This window comes from Sciurus carolinensis, chromosome X, assembly GCF_902686445.1.
Source record: "Sciurus carolinensis chromosome X, mSciCar1.2, whole genome shotgun sequence".
NCBI lineage: Eukaryota > Metazoa > Chordata > Mammalia > Rodentia > Sciuridae > Sciurus > Sciurus carolinensis.
Window position 1 is genome coordinate 122,677,749 of NC_062232.1, and position 23,102 is coordinate 122,700,850.

The 23,102-nt window shown below is 34.4% G+C and overlaps 1 pseudogene; it reads right to left on the reverse strand.

The window, feature by feature from the left end:
* Nucleotides 1–4,004: 4,004 nt before the first annotated feature.
* LOC124971318 (thymocyte nuclear protein 1-like) lies at nucleotides 4,005–4,679 on the reverse strand (annotated as a pseudogene).
* Between the last annotated feature and the right edge of the window lie 18,423 nt (nucleotides 4,680–23,102).

The following is a 23,102-nucleotide window of genomic DNA, read 5'->3' on the forward strand; positions in this document are numbered from 1 at the left end:
TGCAGTTAAAGTGATAGACAAGTAATCTCATGTGACCATTTCTAATAGGTCCCTCTGGTTAATATCTAAATTGCTGAGTTAAGGGTTACAGGAGGGCAGCGGTGCCAATGAATATTGTGTGCCAACATTTATTATAGGGGTGACATATTCTTTGTAGGAAGGAAGGAATGTCTTGGAACCTTATTCTCTTACCTCACTACCACACATAAACAAAACCATTGTTAAAATTTAAACAGCCTGTTGGAGAGAAAGGCAGATTTATAACTATTTTCTCCAGAGGCTTTCAGAGACTCATTGCACGGTTGCAAAATTATTTTTAATTTTGTTAATGGTAAAGACCCATTGTTTTTCAGATTGTAGGTAATATTTTCTAGAATTTTTGTTGTATTCCCTTCATCCCCTTAAGCAATCCGTTCAGACTGAAATGAGTAATATATTATCAGAAAAACACAGCAGAGAAAACACCATGCTCCGGAGCAAAACATCCGGCAATTCCTTTTAGGATGAGCCTTTGCAATCATCCTCCAGAGGATCTTTGTCAAGCACTGGATGGAATTCCGGATGCCCCCGCAAATATGGAGTATAACATATTCTAATTTGATCCAAGTCTTGTGATTGTACATGATGTGGAGATTCACTGTGGTATATTAACACATGTACATAAGATAATTATGTCAGAATTATTTCACTGTCTTACCTACCTCAGTCTCCCTCCCTTCCTTTCATTACCCTTTACCTAATCTACTTAAGTTCTGTTCTTCACCTTGCCCCCCTTATTGTGTATTAGCATCCACATATCAGAACATTTGACCTTTGATTTTGGGGGGCATTGGCTTTTTTTGCTTAGCATACTAGTCATAGATTCGTCCATTGTCCAGCAAATGTCATAAAGTTATTCTTTTATATGGACAAGTAATATTCCATTCTGTATATGTATATTCTGTATCTGTGTATTCCATGTATTCCATTCTGTATTTATATATATATATATATATAAAATCATATATATATATAATTTTCACATATATATATAATTTTCTTTTTAGGGAAACTAGGTTGGTCTATCCTTTACATAGCCTATCTAATAAATATTTTATAAACCTACAGTCACAAAAGTTGTCTCCTATGTTTTATTGTAAATGTTTTATATGTTGCTTTTATGTTTATAACCCATCTCAAATTAGTCATTGTTTACAATTTACTTCATACAAGAATCTAGGTTTAATATTAATCTTGTTGAAAATATTTTCCTTTCTTCATTTTATTGCCTGATTTTTTTGTTAAAACTAACTTAATATATATACTTGGATTTGTTTTGGGGTGCTGTTCTATTATATTGATATATTATATGTCTACCCTTACAGCAATGTAATATTGTATTAAATAATGTAGCTTTAAGATAATTTGAAATCAAGAAAGATTAGCCCTTTGACTTTTTTTCAAATATGTTTTTGTATATTCTGTGACCTTCATCTTGTCATACAGATTTGGCAATCAACTTGTTGATTTCTTTTTTTTTTTTTTTTTTTTAGTGCTGGGGATCAAACCCAGGGCCTTGTGCTTACAAGGCAAGCACTCTACCGACTGAGCTATGTCCCCAGCCCCAACTTGTTGATTTCTAAAAAAAAGAAAAAAACTTTTCTAAAAGTTTTATGGGAATTCTATTGAATTTATATCTCACTATAGGGAAGTGGATATCACAGTTATACTAAATCATCTGATGTATATACATGGAATATTTTTCTCAATTAGGACTTGGACTTTAATTTTTTTTGGCAATGTTTTGTAGTTTTTAGGATAAATTTTTTATTCAACTTTCTCAAACAAATGCTAATACAATTGATCAAGCATTTTATTTTTATTCTGTTGAAAGTGATATCTTTAATATTCACCTGTAGCTATATGTTCCTATTATGTAATAAAGAAATTCTTTTAAACCAAAATCGTATTCTGCAACCTTTTCACTTTAGTTCTAGTAGCTTTTTTGAAATGTTCCTTATGATCCTCTGCATATACAATTTGATAAGTATGAATTAAAATAAGTGTTCTTGTTTATATTTTTAGACCAGTTACTGAAATATAATTTATATGCTCTAAAATTAGCTCATATAAGGTGCATAAATCAGTGTTTTTCCACATACAGAGTGATGCAATAATTACCACTATCCAATTCAAGAAACTTACATCAACTCAAAAAGAAGCCCCATGCCCATTAGCAGTCACTTACATTATCCTGCATACTCAGGATTGCCGACCCTAAATGTAGTTTTGGTCTCTATAGACTTGCTATACTGAACATTTCATATAGATAGACTCATACAGTATATTGCATATAGTAATTGTCATCTTTCAGTAGCATAATATTTTCAGAGTTCATCATGTTATGATATGAACCTGTACTTCATTGATTTTTATGGCAGAATAATATTCCCTTGTACAAATACACCACATTTATTTATAAATTCATTCACTGTCGTGCATATGGCTTGTTATACTTTTGGCTAATAGAAATAATGCTCCAATAAACTTTTTTAATTCATTTTTATTGTAAACAAATGGGATACATCTTGTTTCTCTGTTTGTATATGAAGTAGAGGCATACCATTTGTGCATTCATACATTTACATAGGGTAATAGTGTTTGATTCATTCTGTTATTTTTTTCCTCCCCCCCCACCCCTCTTTTCCCTCTATACAGTCCCTCCTTCTTCCATTCTTGCCTCCCTCCCACCCCCATTATGTGTCATCATTCACTTCCAATAAACTTTTTTGTGGACATATTTTCATTTCTTTGGGTATATATACTTAGGAATAGAATTCCTGCACTGTATGTTAACTCAGTTTAACCAGTTGAGGATTTGCCAGACTGTTTTCCAAAGTAGCTGTGAGATTTTATATTTGTACTAGTAGTATATGAACATTACAATTTTTCCACATCTTCCTTGAAAATTCACATCTTTTATATTTTAGTCATCCTAGTAGGTATGAAGAGGTATAGCTATAATGACTAGTGAAGTTGAGCATATTTTAATGTGCTTTTTGACCATTTCAAAATGGTTTTTCAAATATTTTGTACACTTTTTAATTGGACTATTCTTCTTTTATAGTTTTTTATATGTTCTTGGTGCAATCCCTTATTAAGTTGGTGGTTTGCAAATATTTTACCCAATTCCATTATGGGATCTTTTTACTTTCTTGACAGTGTACATTGAAACTCAAAAAAAAATTAATTTTGCTGTAAACCACTTTATTCATTCTTTTTCTTTGTTTCTCAAATTTTTGGTGTTCTATATAAAAATCCTTTACCACATTTGAGGTCATGAAGACTTGTTCCTGTTTTCTTCTAAATAGTTTATAAGTTTAGCTTTTATGCTTAGGACTTTAATTCTTCTTGAATTTATTTTTGGTATGGTGTAAAGTCCATATCAAGGACCTTGAAGGGTCCAGCTTCGGTCTTTTGCATGTGGTTGTCAAGGTGTCCCAGGATTAGTTTTTGAAAAAATTATTCTTTCCCCCATGGAATTGTCTTCTTAAAAATCACTTGAGCATACCCAAATTGTTTTTCTTTTTTCTTATGAATCCCAATTTGCTTTCATTCGTCTATATTTCTTTCCTTACAACAGTACCACATTGACTTGATGGGTTATTTTTGTAATACCCTTTGAAACAGAAAAATATGAGTTCTCTAGTTTTCTCATTTTCAAGATTTGGGGGACTATTTGAGATCCCATTCATTATTATTTATTCCCCATACTGAGAATGGATTCTAGGAACACTCTATCACTGAGCTACACCCCAAGCCCTTTATAAAGTTTTATTTTTTTTTGTTTTGTTTTGTTTTTGTTTGTTTGTTTGGACATTAAATGTTTTATTGAAAGAAGTAGGGGAAAATGTGTGTAAAAAATATCAGGTGAACATAACACACAAGCCTTTGTATACCATCCTTTGTTATATAAATCCTTGTCACCTTTAGAATAATGGCTTGTCCACTGCAGCAATACTCAGTTAACTTGGTTCATTTTCCTCCAGGCTCAAAATAAAATCAAACTCTTCTTGGGTCAGGGGCTGGATTAAAAGACTGGTGAGTGAAGAGCCATATATTTTAAGGGGCCACCAGTAGCTTTGTGAAATTGGTGATAGGTTTTAAGATCAGTCAGGGAGATGAATTGCTTCATCATCCGAAGGAACTGTACATCCACCATGGACCATTTAGGGTTGTCCTCCTGGCTAGAAGGGTCATAATGAAGATTATTTTTCTCAAACTATGTGTCGTCTGGATAAGCTTTCTTTACAATCTTCATAAACCCTATGATGCCTGGTTCTTTGCAGTTGCTATAGTAGAAGAAGGCTTCTTCTTCCAGCTTCATGGCTCTAAGGAAATTTCATGCCTGGTATTTTTGAACACCATCCCAGCCTGCTGTCTGCTTAGGGTGCTTTGAGATCCTCAATGCTGAACTTCACATCTACACCTTTCTCTAATTGGCTCTCTGGCTCTGACTTCATCAGCCAGTAGTTGCTTAGATTCCTCCCACATTTTTTAAAGGCTGAAGTCTTCTGAAGGCTGGAGTTTTCCAGTTTAGCTGATGCCTCACCTAAGTTCTCAGATTTGGTACGTTTTTCTGATTGCCCCTTCTTTTCTGGGCCAGCAACCCCGGTTGGTCTCTTTCGGGGTCTGGGCATGGTCTCTCTCTGCAGGGGGCTGAAGTGCAGAGGGTTCTGGAATCAACAGGAAGATACAAAAAGGAACTCGACTGCCCTTCAAAAAGCGCAGAGCAAGATGGAGACCACGCGAGGAAGTTCAAAGGACTTCTGATTTGCGAAAAGCAGAAAACTGTACTTAAGGGTGTCAAATCCTTCCCTCCATTAACTGTGCCCATTTCATCTCGAATAGTCTGTCCTTAAACTCTTCCCAGGTCTTCCCTTGAGCCCCGTCTTATCCATTTAACCATTCTCCCCAACATGAGCCCCACGCTCCGCAAAATGGATCCCCAAAGGCCCAAGGCTGGCAGCACGGTCACGGGGTTTTGTGGATCTAAAGTTTTATTTTGATTCAGGGTTTCACGAAATTGGTTAGACTGGCCCTGAACTTGCAATATTCCTACCTTACACTCCCAAATCACTGGGATTACAGGAATGTGTCACTGCATTCAACTACCTTTCATTAGTTCTTACATCAATTTTTTACTTTGTGTGCTTTCACATTCTATTTTAAGTTTGTTTATACACATGAAAGATTATTTGTCTTCTTTTTGAATTGACAGTTTAATCATCAAGAAAGTTCCTCTTTATCCTCTACCTCACAAATTCTTTTCTCTTCATCCTCCTTTAATAGTTTTTGCACTCACTTCAAAAACACTACTTTTCTTTAGATTGTCTTTCAACACCAAGTTCATAAATTTGCCTCAAGGTGAAAAATCTAAAGATTTTTTCAGACGACCTCATTTATTTCCTTTCTTTAACAATAATAGTACTCTGCATCTTGTCTTATATAATTGAAAGGCACTTCTTTTATATATTTCCATCAAATTTTTAAAATTTACCATGGAAAACTAGTGAATTTCGAGTAACTGAAAGAATTCTTTTTAATTGTTATGAAAAGTGTGTCTGGGGCATGTTTTGCTCCTAAAATAAATGAAAGAAATTAAAATTCTATCCCGAGTGACCCAGAAAGGTGTTTAACCTATGTTAGACACCCGTTGGCAAAAAAGAACTTGCTTTGGAGTAAGATCAAATTCAAAACTGTGGCTGGAGTGTACACACCTTTAACCCAGCTCAGGAGGCTGAGGCAGGAGGATTGTGAGTTCAAAGCCAGCCTCAGCAATGGCAAAGTACCAAGCAACTTATTGAGACCCTGTCTCTAAATAAAATACAAAATAGGGCTGGGGATGTGGCTCAGTGGTTGAATGCCTCTGAATTCAATCCCTGGTACCTCCCCCACCAAAAAAGAAATTCAAATTGTCTCATTCTAGGCAAAATTCTAGATTTATTCTTGACATACTTTTGTTATTTGTAAAAATGATAATTTTCACTGGTAAATGTTATAATAGATATGTACTTATTTTAAAATATCCCTAGAATATAGAAGGCATACAATAAATGACATTAATATTTTCCATTGTTCAGTATTTACCATCATTTTCCCCTTCAATATATTTGACATGTATTTGAGACTGATAAATTATTATGACATTCTTAAAGATGGAAAAATCTAATATACTTAATACAGTAAATTAAAATAACCATTTCAGTAGATTTAAGGAGCTTATCGGAAATAAAGGGTATGATTCAGAGGAGAGTAAGTCACCTACATGCTATGTCATTTCCGATAGTCTTCAGGTTATTACAACAATGTGGATAGTGAAATTCCAAGAAGTCCATTTAAACAGAAACATTAAGTTACAGAAGTATTTATTGACCTTCCTAAATTCTATTTCCAGAGGTGTTTAGAACATTTGCTGAATCATCCCTGTGTGATGCCAAAGTCTTTGAAAGTAGATCTTCAGATAGATACCAGAGGATTGGAAAAATATTCACATACTACTTGACAGAGAGACCAATTATTGAGAACTGTGTAGTTTCTTGGATGAAGTGAATTCACTGAGCAGAAAATTTTTTTTCTTATAATTCTCTCAGATTATGAGGGAAGTGTCATAAGTATAGGAAAAAGGTCACCTTATAAATACAAGAAATACTAGTAGCATGAGACTATATTTATGCAAAGTGAAAAGTGGAATATTTGTTGGGTATTGTGTTCAAATAATCAGTAGAAGTCAGAAACTGACTATGTCCTAGGCAAGTAAATTAGGGATGCAGTCATTTTAAGCATTAATATTCCAATTTTTAAAACTCAGATATTTGGCCTAAAATAATGGCACTGTAATTTCTCTGAATACAGGGATTACATCTCTTTTTTAAAAAAATAATTGAAATTAAATTTATTTAAACTGATACATCAGAACAAATATTGTGCATAGTTATGGTGCACAACATGATGTTTTGGTACATATATACATTGCAGAATACTTCAATCTACATAAATATATCTGTTTCTTCAAACATTTATCATTTCTTCATGGTAAAAAATTCAAAAGTTCTCTCAGCTAACTTTTTGAAATACAGAGTATATTGTCATCTATAGATACCCTACTGTACAATAACACACACTAGAACTGTTATATTGTTCCATGTTAGTATTCCCTGATAATCCTCTCCCCATCCTTGCCTCAACCCTATTCTATCCATGTTTATTTAACCACCATTCTACTCTCAATTTCTATGAGATCAATTTTTATATTCCATATATGAGTGAGATAATGTAGTACATGTATTTTTGGACCTTTTTTTAACATAACATAATAATCACAGGTCCATTCATGTTGCCACAATGACAGAATTTCACACTTTTTTGGTGGCTGAATAGTATTCTGTTGTATATATGTACAATATATTTTCTTTATCCATTCATCCTTTGACAGGCACATAGGTTGCTTCTATGTCTTAGCTACTGGCAGCAGTGCTGAAATGAACATTGTAGTGCAATTGTCTGTTTGACATAATGATTTCATTTCCTTTGGATGTATACCCAGAAGTAGGGTAACTGGATTATATGGTAGATCTAATTTTAGTTTGTTAAGGAACTCCCATGCTATTCTCACTCTGCTCCTGAGTCAGTGCTATCAGAGAGGGAGTTTCACAACAATTTCAGTCTATTAATTAGTGTAGCCAAGGAGTTAACCTTTATACTATGGGATTACTATTATGTCTTCCCACTGAGAGTTTCAGGCTACCTTTTTTGTGCCCACCAAGCTACAGTCTTATCAGAAATTTACAAAATGCTAATAAAAATTAATACTAACTTAAATAGCTAAATTTCTGCACTGAAAACTGCAAAACATGACCCAAAAAATTTGAAACACCCTAAATAATTGGAAATACTTCCTGTGTTCATGAATTGAGAAACAATCTCTATAAAAGTACCAATGATTTATTTTTCAGTAGTTCAAATTCATAAGGAATTGCACAGGGCACCAAGTAGCCCAATCTAAAAAAATGTTGGAGAACTCACACTTTATGATTTGAATACTTGTTATAAACTATAATAATCAAAACAGTAATGCTAGCATGAGAGTAGGCATATAGATCAATGAAAAAGAACTGAGAATCCAAAAATAATCAATTATATGTGTGCTTCACATTCAAATTCAATTTTTGACAATTATGACAAAAGTGTTCAGGAAGGAAAGTATGAACCTTTCAATAAATGGTACTGGGAAACTGGATTTCCACATACAGAAGAATTAAATTGGATACCTACAATACATCATGTGCAATATCTAATTCAAAATGAATTAAAGACTTAAATGTAAGACCTAAAATTTAAAAATTTAAGATGAAAATGAAGACAAGAATCTTATGGGGGCTGGGGATATGGCTCAGTTGGTAGAGTGCTTGCCTTGCATGCACAAGACCCTGAGTTCAATCCCCAGCACCACACACACACAAAAAAATACCTATGACCTTAGATTTGATGGTGGATTTTCAGGTATGCCATTGAAGACACAAGCAACAAAAACAACCAAAGGTAAATAATTTTTATTTCATCAAGATTAAGAAATTTTTTTGCTAAGATAGACACCATAAAGAGAGTGAAAATAATACCTACATAATAAGTGAAAATATTTGGAAATCTTATATCTAACAAGGGTCTAATATCAGAATATATGAAGACTTCTCTAATTCAGCAACAAAAAGACAAGCACCCAGATTTAAGTTGTGCAATGACCTTGGATAAGTATTTATTCAAAGTAATACAAATAGCCAATAAACACATTACAAGATATTCAACATCATTAGTTACTGGACAAATGAAAATAAAATCAACAGTATTTCACAGCTACTAGTTGGCTATAATAATAAAATAGAATATCATTAATATTGTTGAGGATCTAAATAAATTGGAAGCCTCATACATTGCTGGTATGAAGGAAAATGTAGCTTGTCGGGGTCTTAAGCCCCCTTGCTCTTCTCGACCAGCGACAAGGGAAGGGGACACTCCCCAACAAGGTCAGACTGGGATAGGTAGGGCCAACTGACCACCCGCACCCAGCCCTCCAGGTGGAGGACAATCAGATATGTCAGGGAGACCCGTCACAGCAGGAACTCGTTTATTGAGGAAATCGCACAGCTTTTATGTAGGGTGGGGGCTAGGCGGGAACCAATCAGCTTAAAGGTCAGCAAGGCACAGAGGATTCATGCAGGCAAGAGTCCCATAGGACTATATGGCAAGCACGAGTTGATCATGTTCGCGGAACTGTTGTTAACCAATCCCTAACGGTGGTCCGATTCATTGTCACCAACCCTTGAAACCACCTTTGAGGCCCTGATCCTGCTCACCCGCCAGGAGGTAAGGAGTCAGCCTGAGTTAGTTAATGTGTCATTAGTCCCAATAGTAGCTTCCTCAAAAAGTTAAAAAGAATTATCACAGGAACAACCATTTTTACATCTAGGAATACATCTGTTATGGTTTAGTTATAAGGTGTCCCCAAAAGCTTATGTGTGAGACAATGCAAGGAGATTTAGAGGTGAATGATTGGGTTATGATAGTCTTTACCTAATCAGTGCTTTTATTCCCTGGTAGGGATTACCTGGGTGGTCACTGTAGGCAGGTAGGTTGTGGCTGAAGGAGATGAGTCCCTGGGGGCAGGCATTTGGGGTTTATATTTTGTCCCCATTGAGCCAAGTTTAGTCTCTCTATGCTTCCTGGTGGCCAAATCCTGAGCCTCTTTCCTACACCATACCCTTATGCCATGATGTTCTGCCTCACCTTGGGCACAAAGTGATGGAGCAGGCAATGTATGGACTTAGACTTCTGAAACCGTGAGTCCCAGATAAAACTTTCCTCCTCTAAAATTGTTCTTGTTAGGTCTTTTGGTCACAGCAGTGAAAAAGCTGACTAAAACAATATCTAAGAGAACTCAAAACAGATACTTAAGCAAAAACTTATACACAATTTTTATAACAGCATCATTAATAATAAAGTAGAAATAATCTGAATGTGTATAAACTAAGGACTATATAAATAAAATATGATACAATCATACAGTGGAATGTTATTTAGCTGTGAAAATGGTTTAGTTAAAAAGTAAATAAATTGAAGTAAGACCAATAGAGTAGAGGAAGCGGATCAGAGGAAGAGAGGTGGAGACAGGGGCAGTACTGGGGATTGAAATGGAGATACCTATTTGTTTCTAAAAAGAACAAATAAAATAAAAATACAAGCCTAAGAAATTGAAAGGATAAAGATTAAAGGTCTGAGTAAGATGGAATGGGTAACATCCATACTGTCTCTATCACTGAATGAAACTATACAATTCAGATTGAACACCTGTGAAAGCAATTTGAGAAGTGTGGAAATAAGTAATAGCTAGTGAAATGTGAAAATACAGTACAATTGGATATAAGTTTCCCATTTTTCCCAGTAGTTTCTCCTGGTCTGAACTCAACACCCATGAAAATAAGAAATGATAATAGAAAGATATAAAAAACTGGAGGAAAATTTCCCTAGTTCAGACTCAAGGAGGAGAAATGGAACTTGAGCAATGATAACAGTTGTAGCCAGTCATGTTCAGTTTGATAGGTATGTAAAAGTCTAGGGGAAGAGAATCTTCCTCTTAGATCAAGGAGGTTCTAGTCCCAAAGTATGGGGCAAGCCCCAATTACTATCTTTCATTCTTACCCTAATGTTTACTGTCAGATGTTGGCACAACTGTGGGAATAATGTGGCAGATCAGCATGGTTAAAATACCAAGTTTTTCGCTCACAGACTGAAAAGAAAATTCAAAAATATTGGGGAGGTTGTAGAGAAAGCAATCTCAGAAATTTTTTTACAGACTCCTACCGTTATTCTAAGGCATGCATATATCTGCTCCTAAGCAGCATACCAAGTACTTCAAAGAGGGAATAAAGAGTATACCACTTCCAATTCCCAAGACTAATGACTGTATTGTACTTATGTGGTAAATAAACCAAATACCACTGAAATTATATCCCAAAATACCTGGTTCAAACTTGAGACCTGAACTAAACCAAATTGATTGACCATTTAAGCAAAAATATTAATGTTAGCTATAGGATTTAATAACTAGAGTCTCATCAACAATGTTTGAAAATCTAGGATACAATCCCAAATTTTTCTGCATATAAAAGAACTAGGTTCATTTCCAGTTACACAGATAACTAACAGAAGCTAGTGTTGAAATGATGCAAAAGTTAGAATTATTTGACATAAACTTTAAAGCATCTATTACCAACACTCCAGCAAATAAAGGTGAACACTCTTGAAATGAATGAAAGAGAAAGGTTGAATCTAAGAATTTACAAAGAATAAACAAATATTTTCCACTTATTTTATATGAAGGGAAATATGATAAGTAAAATTGAAATCATTGGATGAACTCAATACCAAAATGGAAATGATAGAAGAGTTACTTAACATTAACCACAAATCAATAGAAAGTATCCAATCCTAAAACAGGGGAAAAATATTGAAAATAAGTGAACAGAGCTCAAATACAATGGGGCAATAATAAAAGGTAAAATGTGAGTGTTATGAATGAAGACAAGCAAACAATACAGAAATATATTTGAAGAAATAATTATTGAAAACTCCCCAAATTTGGTAAAAGTATCACATCTTCATATTCCAGAAGCTTAGTGATTCTTAAACAAGATAAATCAAAACAAATCCATATCTAGTCCTATCAAACTGCTGGTAATAGAGACAAAGCATCATGAAAAAAAGAAAGCACCTGAAAAAATGAATTATTATTAGGGTAACAATAACAAAAGACACCAGACTTCTCATTAGAAACCCTGGAAGTGGCATGTGATTTTAAAGTGTTAAAAGAATTATCAACCTGTAATTTTATGCCCAATGAAAACATCCTTTATGAATGAAGAAGAAACCAGGACATTCTCAGATGAAAGAAACTAAGAGAATTCATTGCCAGCAGAACTGATGTAATTTCTAAAGAAGAAGCTCTAGAACAAAGAATGATGTTGCCAAAGGGAATTTCAAAATACCAGGAATGGAGAAAGAGCAAAGGAAATGATAAATATCTGGGTGAATATGATAAAGCATTTGCCAACTGAGATCTTTAAATATAATTGATATCTGATACCACAACTCTTAAGATTTTTTCAGTACATGTGTGTATATTAAACAAGACAAATACAAGTGGACTGTAAAAAGTTAAGTATATACATAAATATTCTAAGAATATATAGTTTAGAAGTCCTACATAGAAAAATATAGCTAAAAACTGAAAGCACCCAGAAACCACTCCAGATGCAGGAACTCATGCAAGAGATTTTATTAAATGGACAGGCAGAGTGTCTGCCCGAAGGGAGAGAGAGAGAGAGAGAGAGAGAGAGAGAGAATGAGAGAGAGAGAAAAAGCACAAGAGAGGGAGCAAGAGTGAGGAGGAGAGAGAGAGTGAAAGCAAGGAGGAGAGAGAGGGTGAACAAGAGAGGGAGAGCGAGAGCACTCGCAAGAGTGAGAATGAGGGAGAGAGAGAATGGGGTGGGAGTGCTGGGGTCCAGCCCTAGCAGGAGTCCATGGGTTCCACACTGGTAACGGGGCATGGGGAGACAGCGTCGGCGATGGATGGAGAATGAAAGACACAGACTCTAGTTCTGGTGCAATCAATCCCACTTTATTCTGGGGAAGGCTGGGTTTATATACATTTTTCTTCAGGCTATAATGGTAGTCTTGTGGTTAATATTAAAGAAGTTTCCAAAGCATAGGCAGAAAACAGCAACCTTACAGATTATCCTCACCTAATCACAATTGTTTTAAGAATATCTAACTACGTCGATGAGCTAATACAATGTTTATTTCCTTAATATCTAAACTCTATGTGACCTAAGACTATTCTTATTATTCTTGTGGTTAAAGCGATAGACAAGTAATCTCATGTGACCATCTCTACTAGGTCCATCTGGTTAATATCTAATTTGCTGAGTTAAGGGCTACAGGAGGGCAGCAGTCGCAGTGGTTCTAGTGGTCAAGTTTTTTTTTTTACTGAATAGATTACCTTGTCTTATGTAGCTCTTTTTTCCAGAACAGGGCATTGTGCACCAACGTTTATTATAGGGGTGACCTATTCTTTGTAGGAAGAAAGGAATGTTGTGAAACCTTATTCTTTTACCCTACCACCACACATAAACAAAACCATCATTAGAATTTAACCAGCCTGTTGGAGACAAAGGCAGATTTATATCTATTTTCTCCAGAGGCTTTCAGGGACTCATTGAATGGTTGCAAAATTATTTTTAATTTTGTTAGTGGTAAAGACCCATTGTTTTTCAGATTGTAGGTAATATTTTCTGGAATTTTTGTTGTATTCCCCTCATCCCCTTAAGCAATCCGTTCAGACTGAAATGAGTAATATATTATCAGAAAAACACAGCAGAAAAAACACCATGCTCTGGAGCAAAACATCCAGCAATTTCTTTTAGGATGAGCCTTTGCAATCATCCTCCAGAGGATCTTTGTCAAGCACTGGATGGAATTCTGGATGCCCCCACATGGGAGCTATTCTTAAGTAGTGGAATTTCACAAGCTAATAACAGTGGGCTGGTGAGGAGATTCGTGGGTTAACAATCTGGGTTGTAAAGTGGTGTGGGTGAGGAAGAATAATGACAGCAGCAAAATCGCAGATCTTATGCCATTAAAAACCATAGATAGTTTAAAGGGCCTAGTAAAATTAATCAAATAACCTAAGAGGAAAGAAGGCTGATTTTAAAATGTATATGGAAAGGCAAAGGAACAAGAATAGCTAAAATGGTTCTTTAAAAAGAATAAATTTGAGTAAATACATTGTCCAATTTTAAGACTTAACATAAAGCTTTAGTGTGCTTGTGATAAAGGTACCAAAACAGAACAAATGAGCAACATGTGGATTTACAAAATTGACCTATTGATGCATGGGCAGTTGCTTGTGAGAAAGTTTCAAATAGAAATCATTGGAGAAATGATGTTCTTTTAAAACAAATTGTGTTGAAACAATTGCAATCCATATGCAAAAATATAAACCTTGATCCATATCTGATATCATGTATAAATATTAACTCAAAATAGACCAAAGATGTAAATCTAAAATGTAAAACCCATAAAAGTTTTATAAGCAAATGTAAAAGAAGAGATTGACCTTTCCTACAATGGCATCTGTTGACATCAACTGCTGAAACCTTTCATAACTTGAGAGCTTCAGAAAAACTAAATATTTGTCTGGCTAAGATATTATAAGGAAAATAAAAAAACAAATTAGGGGAAATTCTTTCATATCATGCATGTATCTGAAAAAATTCTATTTAGTGTTTTGTGGACTTCCTGGATGTATAGTTTAGTTTCTGTCATTACTTTTTAAAAACTCTCAGCCAATATTTATTTACCTCATTCATTCTCCCCACTCCTTTGTCCCAGTATTCCAATAATACCTGTTATTCTGTTGGGTATGTCCCACAGTTCTTAGATATTGGTGCCAGATGATTCCAACATCTGAAACTGGAGTATTTTTCCCTTGACTTTCCTTATGTTTTATGATCATTTTTTAATACTGGAAAGTATGTGTAGAACAGTAGAGACTAAGGAAAATAGCATTTTATGTCAGGAAATTGGGGTCATTTTTCTTTTGTAGGTCTTTACTTGAGGGTGATTTGTATGGATCTAATTGTAGGAATTAGACTGGGTTTCTTGTTGCTTGTTACTGTTACCACCGGTGTACCACAATCTTCAATGCCCTCTATTAATATTGTGCTTAGAGTAGGACCTGGTTGGCCAAGGGAGTGATGTTTCTGTTTGTTTCACCATCAGCTTTTTTTCCCTTTGCACTGTATCTCAGGGAAGGTATATTTCTTACATCTCTCCCAGAAAAATGCAGTTGTTACTTCTAATCCATACATGTAATTCTGGTGATAGGGTGGAGAAATTCTCTAATGTTCTGATTAAAGGCCAGTTTTAAACAGTCATATATCTCTGAATCCCTGAATTATAGTTTTCAGGTTATCAGTAGTGTCCTTCCCTGAGCAGAAATCTGGGTCCAGCAAGCACAGTGGTTCTTCCATGATGAGAGCTTATTTTTGTTTGTTGGTCCTTTCCCCAAGTTGTGAAAGGTTTTGACAGCACCCCAATGTCAACAGATTTTGTTGCCCCCTCCCCTTTCCCCACTCAAGGAGATTGAGGCTTTTGTTGCATTAGGTAATTAGGGGAGAAGAGACCCCAAGGATTCTGTGGGGCTCCTACATCAACTTTTCTCTTCTAGAACTCTACAAAAGTGAAGCTTTTTCAACACTCTCTTCATTCTTTACTGTGAGCACTTGCTGGGAATCAGGAGAAAATAATACCCTGTGGCAGGGTATTATCATCTCCCTGGACCCTAAGGCACTCCAGAATATCCTTTGAAATCTAGAGATAGCCAGGTCTCCACAGCTCTTGCAGTCTGCCTACTAGCAGATTTAGTACCTCATAGATTCTGTCAAAGTTACTGTTTGTGCTTTCTGAAGGTCCTGCTATTGTGGCCTTGATCTTCAGAATATTTCTGAAATGCTTTTGGGACCATTCTTCCATTGCCTTGATGAATAGCATCTAGTTTCCTTCTAGCCTACTAACCTTTTCATCAAACATGCACTTGGCCATATTTTTTTCATGATTTCTTCTGAACATATTTTCTCATTTTTACAGCATGAGAGTTTTTAAAATCTTTAAATTGTGTTCCCCTTTGGATTATAGATGCCACCTTTAAAACATTTTTCTCTTCTCACATTTTCCTATAAGAGCCAAGAGAAGCCATGCTATATCCCCAATACTCTGCTTGGATATTTCTTCCACTGCATATCCTATTTCTTCACTAATAAAGTCTCCAATCCACAAAACACCAGGAAACAAACAATTTGGCCAAGTTATTTGCCACTCAATAACAAAAATAGCCTTTCCTTATTGCTAATATTTGCCTTGTTTATTTCACCTCCAATAACATGTTCCTAATTTCTGTCTGAGATCTAATCAGAGTGACCTTTCACCATCCATATGACTAACAAAATCCTTTTTATGACTTCTTAAGTAACTTCTAAACAGATTAAGACTTTCCCTGCAGCTCCCCTCTTCTGAGTTCTCACCATAATCAATGTTAATGTTGCTCTCATGGCAAAGTACAGTTTTCTAGCATGAACCTCAAAATTTATTCTAACCTCTATCTATTACCCAGTTCCAAATCCATTTCCAAATTTTTAGGTGTTTGTTACAGAAGCACCCACACCTACTGCCAGTTTCTGTCTTAGTCCATTTGGAGTACAATAACCAAATACCTTAGACTAGATAATTTTTAAGTAACAGAAAATTATTGATCACAGTTCTGCAGGATGGTAATTCTAACATTGAGGCACCAGAAGATTTGATGTCTAATAAGGGTTTGTTATTTAAGAGATGGTATTTTTCTAGCTCTGTTCTCACATGGCAGAAGTGGGGGGCAAGCTCCACAGGTCTATTTTATAAGGGCAGTAGTTTCATATATGAGGGAAGAGCCCTCATAAACTCTTCATTTCACAAATGCCCCTCTTCTTATAACCTTGGGGGTTAGGTTTTGGCATATGAATGTGGGGAGACACAAACATTCAGACAATTGTGTGCTCTCAGAGATTAATAATGGATATGAATAAATAAAAACTTTGAAAATCTTGAATTACGTAAGCCCACTTTATTTTCTTTAAACTAGTTTCTCCAAAATTTTCGTAACTACAAAACACTATTCTCTGCTTAATATTTATCAAACTCCCACATACTATATTTTGATAAATGTTACCCTAGGTTCCAGTGAAAGAAATTTCAAGATTTTTTTCCCCAGGGAGAAAAAGAATAAGATATGGTGCTGCTTTGGGGAATATGGCATGTACACTTCTGAGAAAACTGACAATATTGATTTATATATGTTTATACACTTGCTAAAATATACTATGTAAGTAAAATGCTCAACTTAAAACTTGCACATATAAACTGAGTTGCTAACAATTTGCCTTGCTATTTCATCTTTTACCTGTCTATTTAAAATTGCTTTAAGTTGTGTCAAATGAACAATAGCTGTTTCACTCATTATAATAGTTGGTATTTTTCCTAGTAGTTTTTAAAGAAAATGACAGATTTCTTCACTCTTAAAACATATACTCACACTGGACAAATACTTATGTTGCATTTATGCTTATATCAGGAAGATTCTGTAAATGAGGTGACATAAACGTTGATACTTGCGTGAGTAATATTTCTTTTTTTTTTTTTTTTTTGGCGGTGCTCCTGGGAAGTGGCAGTACCTATAGGAGGTGGGGACTAGTAGGACGTCTTTGGGTCCTTGGGGTTGTGCTCTTAAACAGGAGGGGCCCTGGTCTTTTTCTTTCTGTGTTTCATTTCTTGACCACAAGGTGAGCCATTTCACTCTACTGCATGCTCCTACTGTGGTGTGCTGCCTCACCACAGGCCCAAGGCAACAGGATCAATAAGCCATGGATAAACCTCCAGATATGTGATCCCAAAGGCCTAGTGAGACTCCCCTGCTGGAGCCGAGTATCCAGTCAACCAGGTGCATTGCAGAGGAGGGCTGCACAGTGTGAGTAATATTTCTGATAAAGTTTTTTAGAAAGTAGACCAGAGACATGTGTTCTTAAAAACATAACTAATGAACATTGAATAATAAAATATGAGTGCCAAGTGGAAAATGGTATTATAAATTAGACCAATGCCAGGGTATAAAATATTTTAAATTTGCTGAATCATTCTAATTTATAAGAGATACTTGTATGTATAGTCTAAGAGCACAGATTTTGGAGCCAGCCTGTCTTGATTAATAAAGATACTAATTCTGGTTATTACTAGCTGTAGGATTGTTTGTAAAGTAACAATCTTTCAATTGCCCTAGTTTTTTCATATGAAAAAAGGGTAATAATGGTATCCATATAATAGAATTTTTGGGGAGAGGGAGATTTAATTAGTTAACGTTAACTAATTAGAGCAATTCCTGGTTTATATTATAACTTGTTTTGCTATTATAATTATTATTATTTTGAAAAGCATATACTAAATAGTAGTATATTCTGATGGTTTTTAAAAAGTTTGGTTTTTGTCTCAGATGATGTAAATTTCAAATAAACCCAATCTGATGGGTTTTATTAAAATTGTCTATTAAATGGGACTCACAAATTTAGTGGTATTTTCTTAGTTTCAATCAATGTATTTAATAATGTTATAGTATCCAATTTTCAAAATTGTATTGTTTCAAAATCTCTTTTAGTATCCATAATGGAAAAATGGAAAATGTCATCCTAGAGTTTTCATATAAAACTGTTTATAGAAACTCAACATACTAAATAGCTAAACTTGAATGAATACAAGATGATACTCCATGCCAAATACAAATGCCAAATAAAAACTAATTTAATAGAATAAGTAATCTAATTTCGATTAAGAAACACAGACACTCTGGAATTGCACACACATGTGAGAGTAACCACCACAGGCTGCCTCACTGTAACTGTATATAGATTTTATTTCTGTTTTCAATTTGTTTTTTAAAGTTTGTATTATTTTTTCTTTTTTTCTTTTTTTGATTTGTTCTATTTAGTTATACATGACAGCAGACTGCATTTTGATTCATTGTACACAAATGGGGTACAACTTTTTGTTTCTCTGGTTATACATGATGTAGAGTCATACCATTCGTGTAATCATACATGTATACAAAGTAATGATGCTTGTCTCATTCCACCATCTTTCATACCACTGCCCCTTCCCCTCCCCTCATTTCCCTCTACACAATCCAAAGTTCCTCCATTGTTCCCTTACCCCTCTCCCCCACCCTGTTATATATCAGCATCCACTTATCAGAGAAAACATTCAACCTCTGATTTTGGGGGGATTGGCTTATTTCACTTGGCATGATATTCTCCAACTCTATCCATTTACCAGCAAATGCCACAATTTTATTCTTCTTTATGGCTGAGTAATAGTCCACTGTGTATATTCTTTATCCACTCATCTATTGAAGGGAATCTGGGTTGGTTCTACAACCTACCCACATTGATGTGGCTCCATCACTGTAGGATGCCAATTTTAAGTCCCTTGGGTATAAACCAAAGAGTAGGATAAGTGGGTCAAATAGTGGTTCCATTCCAAGTTTTCTGAGGAATCTTCATACTACTTTCCAAAGTGGTTGTACCAATCTGCTGTTCCACCAACAATATATGGGTGTACCCTTTTCCCCACATCCTTGCCATGTATGTAGCTTTTCACTGAATTAATTTTGCTTTAATTTATGTCTTCTTCTTCCAGTTTTTTTCCCCACATAGGCCCCTGTTTATACTGCTAGAAAATTATTTTCAATTTGTAAAACTGATTAGTCCTTCAAAACATAAGAACAAACTCACCAAGTGAGTCTTTGGGAAAATATTGTGATATTATTACTTATTAATAATAAAGTTTTAATTCAACATATATATAAAATTTCTCCAAGCAATTTGCCTACATCATATTTAATCCCCAAAGATATGTCCCTGAAACATTGTACGTGCTATATAAATGTGGAAATAAATTTTAAGTGACCAAATAAATTATCCTTTGTTAAATAGCTAGTAATTTGCAGAAAAAAAATTGAATATATCATCAGACACAAAAGTTTTTACTATTAACCTCTACAAGATCAACTCCATAATAAAACAAAGTTATTTTTATCAATTTTTAGCAAGAGAATGAAATATATAGCTAAAATTACATTAAAGGAATGATGTGATATCTCAATCTAAAGAGATAATTGTTGAAAGAGGAGGAATCATGAAATCAAAGAAAGTTAAATATAAATTCTGTCTTAATTGCTTACTAGATGTGTGATCTGTTAAACAGGTAATAATAAAACATTATTGACAGTATTAGATCAGACAATAAAAAAGATCTGACAGTTTTCCTCATCCATAGAATTAACATTTTAAATTCTATTGGTAATATTGCATTAAAAAAATACATTCAGCACAATGCTTTTGAATTAGAACTTCTTTTGAGTGTTACATATTTGTTTTCATGGACTCCAATGTTCTACAGTGGTAAATTGGGGATCTCTATTAAAATTGTCATTTTCCTAAAGAGATAAATTAATAGGAGTGCAGTAAGAAACAGTAATATGGAGAATAAAGGGAGTTGGGCATGGTGGTACACACCTGTAATTCCATTGGCTCAGGAGGCTGAGGCAGGAGGATCACAAGTTCAAATCCAGTCTCAGTAATATACTCAGAACCTAAGCGACTCCAAGAGACCCTGTCTCTAAATAAAACGGGCTGGGGATGTTGCTAAGTGGTTAAACACTCCTGAGTTCAATTCCTGGTACCAAAGACAGAGAGAGAGAGAATAAAGAGTGAGGCAAGGAAAAGCAGGACACACCTTTTAAGATGATTCTGCATTTGGCTGGGTTTGTAGCTCAGTGGTAGAGTATTTGCCTAGCACATGTGATGCTTTGGGTTCAATGCTCAGCACCACATATTAATTAATTAATTAATTATTTAAAGGGTATTGTGTTCATCTACAACTATATATATATAATATATATACACATATATGAATATATGGTGGTTCTACAGGACTAGACTAATGAGAATGAATGAAGAATTAATTAGAAAATAAAGGATAAGTGATGCAAAAGCTTAAGCCTGAATTAAACTAAAGCTACTCCAGTTGTGCTTGAATATTTTTTAAGATATATAACAACATCCACTGCGACGTTTTACTTAGGTCCTCAGAATTTTTGAGGGAGATGAAATTCCTGGATTTACTGATTTAGGACTCTAAGAATATCCTTGCTTCCATGGCTGAATATTTAGGCATATGGCACCTCAACATCACCTATACAAATCAGAGAGAAGTAAAAAGGACAATAGTAATCTCCTGAGTCCAAGAATTCCTTGGAAATGCTCTGTAAAATTCTTAGGGACATATAAATACTACAGAGTTAGAGAATGGTTGGTTTAAAAACTACAAGTTGGTTGCACCGGATTGAACATAAAGGAATTCTGGTGAAATTGAGCATATTTTGGTGCTTTTAACCATTGTGGTCTTATGACATAATACTAATGTAGGGAACATTATTGTCTATATATTTACTTAAATGTGGGTTAACAGAGCAAAATGTGAGATATGTGAGTGTGCAAGAATATGTTTATTTAAAAAACCTGCTGAATTATTTATCTAGAGGAAAATATGACAAAATCTCATATCTGAAGGACAAAGTTTTAAATGATTTCACTGCAGCAACATTTTCTCGGAAAACCCCATGTTTATAATAAATCCCCATGTACAAAAATATTTCTTAGTAAAAGATGAGATCAGGTGAAAATTAAAACCTACACAATGTATAGAAATGGAGCTAAATATATAGCATTTTGATATTATACATCAATTTTTTTATTTTATAAACAGGAACAACCTATTTTGTAAAAGCATACTAATTATTTCTATCATCACCCCACAAATGGACAAAACCCAAAAATATAATTTCTTCATTTCCACTTAGAGTTAAAGAGAAATCCCACACACAAGAAATAGGCCAATTTTTTGAATGCTACTGCCTAACATTTACTGTTTAGGTGTTATTTCTCTACCCATCACATTAGGAATCAGCACACTATCCTTGGGACAGAAAGCAAATCAAAGTTTAAAAACAAAAAAAAGCAAAGCCTGAAAGCAATTTCAGCCATGTAATATGCTTTGTTCTTCTCTTCTCTAGCAAACATCAAAGAGTCAACTGCTGTTTAATATGTTATGGTGTGGAAAGGAAGCTGGCAACATCCATCAGTTTGAGCCAAATGACTTTTTATGTTATATGCAGGGGAAGGAAGTCAGTCAGGTTGATCTCAAGCACAGCAGGTTTGCTTGTACTCATCATTTTTTTATGTTAAGAATTAAACACAGAATTACCTTTCAGCAACCATTACTCACTAGAGTCATCCTTCACCAATGGGTGAACACTGCATGGTTGAGGAAAAGTATTTAGAGGAACTTTTGCAGGGGCAGGATCATTTCAAGCATCACATTTTTATGGGTTTCAAATTCTCTTACTTAAAGATAAAGATTTGGATGTAAAGAGGGTTTCACAGGCATGGTAATCTTCAAGTAAAGTGCTCATTGAAAATACCAAGGATTGTGAACTGAGACAGACAGTATTACCCTATTTACATGTATGATTACATGAATGGTGTAAATCTACGTTGTGTACAACCATAGAAATGAAAAGATGTACCCCATTTGTGTACAATGAATCAAAATGCAGTCTGTAAAGATAAAAATAAAAAAGGGAAAAATACTAGGAATCCTTGGAATTGAAACTATAAATTTATATATATATATATATATGTGTGTGTGTGTGTGTGTGTGTGTGTGTACACATATATACATATATACAAAATAGAAAAATTATTCATCTTATAAATGCTTCTCCTTGTATTTCTAAAAATTCTCAATCAGTCTCTAAGTGTATAAGTCAGTTATGTTAGCCACTGCTTTATTACTTAACTCTTACTATTATAATTATTTAGACCTAGCCTGGAGAATTGAAAAATTCAGTGTACAATCATTTGAAATTTGAAATTTGAAACCGTCCATTCCAAAATCTTCTGAATAACATTGCAATTAGCAAGGACGTTTTGTATTGATAATGCTTTATAGGATTTTAGGAAAAAAAGGTTATGTGAATTCTCAAGATGTAGATTCCTGAGTTGACTTTTCTATTTAATATCTAAGTGACTTTGAAAGTACTACTTTGTTTTTTAAATTTCACTTTATTAAAACATATATGAATACATAACCAGTGAAACTCCACATCATGTACCACCACAACAATGGGATCCTAATTAGAATAAGTTATACTCCATGTATGTATAATATGTCAAAATATACTCTACTGTCAAGTATATCTATAAAGACCAAATTAAATTATATATATATATGGATATATATATATATATAATTTATGTTCATAGTAAAAAATTCAAACACTAAGACAGTATGCATATAAAGTCATT